This window comes from Ictalurus furcatus, chromosome 27 (genome assembly GCF_023375685.1).
Source record: "Ictalurus furcatus strain D&B chromosome 27, Billie_1.0, whole genome shotgun sequence".
Taxonomy (NCBI): Eukaryota; Metazoa; Chordata; class Actinopteri; order Siluriformes; family Ictaluridae; genus Ictalurus; species Ictalurus furcatus.
This window is the reverse complement of record NC_071281.1, coordinates 16,561,458-16,567,419: the sequence shown is the minus strand read 5'-3', so window position 1 is coordinate 16,567,419 and position 5,962 is coordinate 16,561,458.

Below are 5,962 nucleotides of genomic sequence, written 5' to 3'. Positions count from 1 at the left end.
TCAGTTACAAGTTATATTCTAACACTGCAGTTACAAACACCTAAAAAAAAGACGACCGTTCTCAGGCGTATATATTAATAAATATTGTAAAAATGATATTTATGCGTTTATTTCATGCAGGCCTGTACCACTACGACCCCCAGGACAAATCCAATTCAGAAAATGTCAAAAAAAATTCAAATCAATATAGAAAGTCTTGTGACTCCGAAATCATGAATCCCAAAGTGTGAAGATTTAAAGCCTGAGACTGTAAAGGAATGTAAAATGGAGGAGCGGTGCAGATCCTGTACAGGTGTGTCAGACCTGTCGAGCATCACAGGAAGAGACTCGCTGCTTTTACGTATACTCTTCAACGTATACCGGCCTTCGTGTGACCTTTATCCTGCGCTGCTGATCACAGTGAAACCGCAGAAATTCTTATCACCCGTTGCACGTTTCGTTGATTTTTGATATATTTATTTTTGCTCAGGTATGATTAGAGTGATTATAGAGTGATTATAGAGTGATTATAGAGTGATTATAGAGTGATTATAGAGTTATCGGTATGTTTATTGAACTTCATTGACTTTTTTCTTCTTCTTGTGCTCCTGACAACTTTATCTAAAGCGGACAATATTTGATCAGTATTGCACAGAACACTAAACCTCGCCAAGCACCTCTGTGGATGCCAATGCATGGGCAAGGTGTGTGTGTACATCTGTGTGTGTGTGTGTGTGTTTGTGTGTGTGTGTGTTTGTTCGGGCTTTATTGAGAAATAGTACAAGTACACAATCAACAGGTGCAGAGATAAGATTATAAACTGGTTGGCCTTTAGGGATACCCTCTTCCCAACTGCAGTTAATCCTCAGCAATAAAAACAGGACAGGACCCTCTTGACTTGTTTGCGTGTGTGTGTGTGTGTGTGTGTGTGTGTGTGTGTGATATCTGAGGACATAGACAGCATGATTTATCATGATGCATTTAAAAATTTCAACATTGCAGCAAGAGAAGAACTAAGAACTATGATGTATTCTGCAGACTATCTTGTGCTTGTGTGTGTGTGTGTGTGTGTGTGTGTGTGTGTGTGTGTGTGTATCCTTTAACTGGGGTATTTTTGGATTCAGTGCATGAATAAAACATGTTTCTTTTCCCCAGCTCACCCTGAAGTGTTTTATTCCTCTGATACCGCAGCAATTTGATAATGATTATATGTATTTTTTAATTCATTAAAGAATGAGATCATACTTTTTATACTTATAGTTACCCGCCCACCCCCAACCCCACCCCCCCCCCCCAAAAAAAAGGTATACATTATAGGAGCTATAAACAGTCTTTCTCTCACCAGCACCTCTTTCTTTCTCTATCTTGAAGTTAATAAGATATATATATATATAAAACATCGCAGAAACCGGAAAACGTGGACTAAACTAAACTACTAAACTAAAGCTTTACTCCTGACTCTAACATAGCGCCGACACCGGAGACTCCTTCCATGAATGTTAAATACACGTCTCCTTACCGAAAACGTCTCCACGTCAATGATTACACGCGTCGGTTTATGTGGAGACGTTCACCGTACAAATCCATGCGTGAATTGTTACTATAGAAACGGTAAGGCATTAGACGTCAGTCCCGTGTGTCTGTATGATAATAGTGTGTGTGTGTGTGTGTGTGTGTGTGTGTGTGTGTGTGTGTGTGTATGGGGTTGATTCTGCTGAAGACTGTATGTGTATTTGGCATGGTTTGTTTGCTAAGTGTGTGTGGGTGTGTGTGTGTGTGTGTGTGTGTAAGGTCACATTAGATGTTTGATGGGTCTGAATAGAGCTGTCCTCTTTGACATGCCATGTTTGCTCTGGGTGCGTTTGTGGGCATGCGTGTGTTTGTTCAGTTTCATTATTTTCTGGGACCCTGGACAACACCAGAAAGCCTTATCACATAAGTTTGGTCTGACTGAAACTGTGTGTGTGCATGTGTGTGTGTGTGTGTGTGTGAAAGACAGAAAGAGATAGAGAGAGAGAGAGAGAGAATGAGAGAGAGAGAGAGAGAGAGCGCTCATTATTAGCCTGTAAGGTAGTATGAGTGAACTTAAATGTAAATCCGAGTATAGGGTGTATGTGTATGGCATCTGGGAAACCCATCATATGTCTCTTTGTCTGAAACCTTAAATATCCATCCATCCATTTTCTCTTCCGCTTATCCTACACAGGGTTGCGGTGGAGCCTGCAGCCTATCCCAGGGAACTTGGGGCACAAGGTGGGGGACACCCTGGAACTGGGGGCCAGCCCATCACATGGCATAATCACACACACACACACACACACACACACACACACACACACACACACATACTACGGACAATTTGGAAATCCCGGAACCTGGAGAATAAAGTTGCTTTTGGATTCTAAATTTGATACTTTAATGATTTCAATATGAAATTTGATAATTTGTAATAAAATGAGACTACATCTTCCGTGGTAAGTTCTATCAGAGAGAGAGAGAGAGTGAGAGAGGACGAGAGCGCAAGAGAGATAGAGAGAGACAGAGAGAGAGTGAGTGAGTGAGTGAGAGAGAAAGAGACAGAGCGTGAGTGAGTGAGTGAGTGAGAGAGAGACAGAGAGTGAGTGAGAGAGTGAGTGAGAGAGAGAGAGAGTGAGTGAGAGAGTGAGTGAGAGAGAGAGAGAGAGTGAGTGAGTGAGTGAGAGAGAGACAGAGAGTGAGTGAGTGAGTGAGAGAGAGAGACAGAGAGTGAGTGAGAGAGTAAGTGAGAGAGAGAGAGAGAGTGAGTGAGTGAGAGAGAAAGAGACAGAGAGTGAGTGAGTGAGTGAGAGAGAGAGACAGAGAGTGAGTGAGAGAGCGAGAGAGAGAGAGTGAGAGACAGAGAGAGACAAGTGAGTGAGTGAGAGAGAGAGACAGAGAGTGAGTGAGAGAGCGAGAGAGAGAGAGTGAGAGACAGAGAGAGACAAGTGAGTGAGTGAGAGAGAGAGAGAGAGAGAGGGAGAGAGAGAGAGGGAGAGAGAGAGAGGGAGAGAGTGAGGGAGAGAGAGAGAGGGAGAGAGTGAGGGAGAGAGAGAGAGAGAGGGAGAGAGAGAGAGGGAGAGAGAGAGAGGGAGAGAGTGAGTGGGTGAGTGAGTGAGAGAGAGAGCGAGAGAGACAGATAGAAACACTAGTGAGTGAGTGAGTAAGAGACCGAGAGAGAGAGAGAGAGAGAGAGAGAGAGAGAGAGAGAGACCGAGTGAGTGAGTGAGAGAGCGAGAGAGATAGATAGATAGAGAGAGAGAGAGAGAGAGATGGAGAGTGAGTGAGTGAGAGAGCGAGAGACATAGATAGAGAGAGAGCGAGAGAGATAGATAGAGAGAGAGAATGAGAGAGAGAATGCAAAAAGAAGGCAAACATCACCATCGTTGTCACTGACAAAAAAAAATTTGGCCCACAATTTGAAAAAACATATTTCAATTAAGGGAAGTTTTTAGTTTTCAAAACGATATATAGTACAAAATGTGTAAATTTCAGCATGTGGAGAATTCCCCCAGCTAATGCTTATATGTATTTTGTATGAATCACACTTTAAATAAAGATCTGATTATTTTAGGTTAGTTCTAAAATGATGTGTGTGTGCCATACAAGTCCCTGTGTGAATCAGGAACGTTAACATATTATAACGAGTGCATTGATATACACTAAACCTCTGATGGGTCTTACTGCAGGAACTTCGTTCAGAGCTGCTGTTATAGAAAATTAAAACCAGTCAAGAATGCAACACTAACCCCGTATCTAAACTTAGTAGTCAGTATTTTTTCCCTACAATTTGCATTAATGAGTCCATGCTGTTAGGACTCTGTTTCAGAAATGGCAGATACCCAGCGAGAGTGTGGTGGCAGGGAACAGTCTCAAACTCAAACACTGAAGCGACGCAACCATGTGACAGCATTGCAGCAAACGGGATTGAAGTCAACATTCCATCCGAGAGCTCTGCGAAATGTAACTCCAGACTCCAGACTCGCAGAAAACCGAGTCCTCACTCTGATGTGAAGACTTCGGTACACTTTCCTCAGCCAGTGTGGAGAGGACAGGAAAGAACTTTTCCTAAGGCAGGTAATCTTTAACTGCGTATGACACTTCGTCAGTTTAAACCTAAACCAATTTGGGTTGATCTTCAACAGTGGAGCGTCTGAACGGACAGGTCTTGAGACATGTTTTGAACTTGAGAAATAAATCGATGCATTTTTAAAATAAGAACAGTTCATTGTGTGTGCTTGGTCAGGGGTGATGTGGATCCTGAGCTTATTCCGGGAACGCTAGATGTGAGGTGGGAATACACCCTGGAAAGGCCACCATCTAGGAACAATTTACAGTCAATCCAACTGGAGTGTTTTGGGATGATGGAGGAAACTGACGAACCACTGGGAAACCCACAGGAACATGGGGAGAACATGCAGGGAGACCTCAGACTCCAACCACTGGGAAACCCACAGGAACATGGGGAGAACATGCAGGGAGACCTCAGACTCGAACCACTGGGAAACCCACAGGAACATGGGGAGAACATGCAGGGAGACCTCAGACTCGAACCACTGGGAAACCCACAGGAACATGGGGAGAACATGCAGGGAGACCTCAGACTCGAACCACTGGGAAACCCACAGGAACATGGGGAGAACATGCAGGGAGACCACAGACTCCAACCACACTCAAACCCTGGAGCTTTGAGATGCAATGTTCCACCATAAATACCTTTCCAATAATCATTTAAATTCTTAAACTTTTTTCTGATTCCATCAGTTCCTATCATTCCTATCATTCTGGGCCAACAAAACGAGAACACAAAATGATCTGACAAAAACCCAGAGCTACAGGAGAACAATTTTTCTTGTATAATGTTAGGCCAGATTTGTGACAATCTTGCAGATAAAATGCAAATAAAATTCAATAGATGTCAATATTTCCTCGAATGCACCTCTGTTAGAGTTCATGACGGCACGTGTGCGGCAATGCCAAAGCAGGTGAAAGTCTGGCCTCGAGTGCCGTTGTGTAATCTGTCAGCATGCCCATCAGTCTGAATATGTTCCCTTGGATATCTATCCTCAGATGACAGTGTCACTGTTCCATGGGCGAGGACTTTGGAAAGCAGGAGATTGGATAGTTTGGAGGCTTGGCTATTCTGGCAGCGAGGGCAAACTACTTGCTAGTCTGCCACTGGTCACATGTAGATTCAAAATCTCGATGTACCTGGAAACGTGCAACCTGGATCATCCGTTATTCGGGATTGGCTGGTATAAACGACTGTACTGAACGAGCAACCCTATGGCACTGACACGTGGTCCGTGTTTTCAGCTCTCCACTCACAATTTTAGTATAACGATCTTCGTTAATAAATAATTATGAAACCAGGAGAACAGGTGAAGGTCAAAACTAGGAAGTCCACGGACAGGAGAACAGGTGAGGGTCGAAACTAGGAAGTGCACGGACAGGAGAACAGGTGAGGGTCGAAACTAGGAAGTGCACGGACAGGAGAACAGGTGAGGGTCGAAACTAGGAAGTGCACGGACAGGAGAACAGGTGAGGGTCGAAACTAGGAAGTGCACGGACAGGAGAACAGGTGAGGGTCGGAACTAGGAAGTCTACCGACAGGAGAACAGGTGAGGGTCGAAACTAGGAAGTGCACGGACAGGAGAACAGGTGAGGGTCGAAACTAGGAAGTGCACGGACAGGAGAACAGGTGAGGGTCGAAACTAGGAAGTGCACGGACAGGAGAACAGGTGAGGGTCGAAACTAGGAAGTGCACGGACAGGAGAACAGGTGAGGGTCGAAACTAGGAAGTGCACGGACAGGAGAACAGGTGAGGGTCGAAACTAGGAAGTGCACGGACAGGAGAACAGGTGAGGGTCGAAACTAGGAAGTGCACGGACAGGAGAACAGGTGAGGGTCGAAACTAGGAAGTGCACGGACAGGAGAACAGGTGAGGGTCGAAACTAGGAAGTCCACG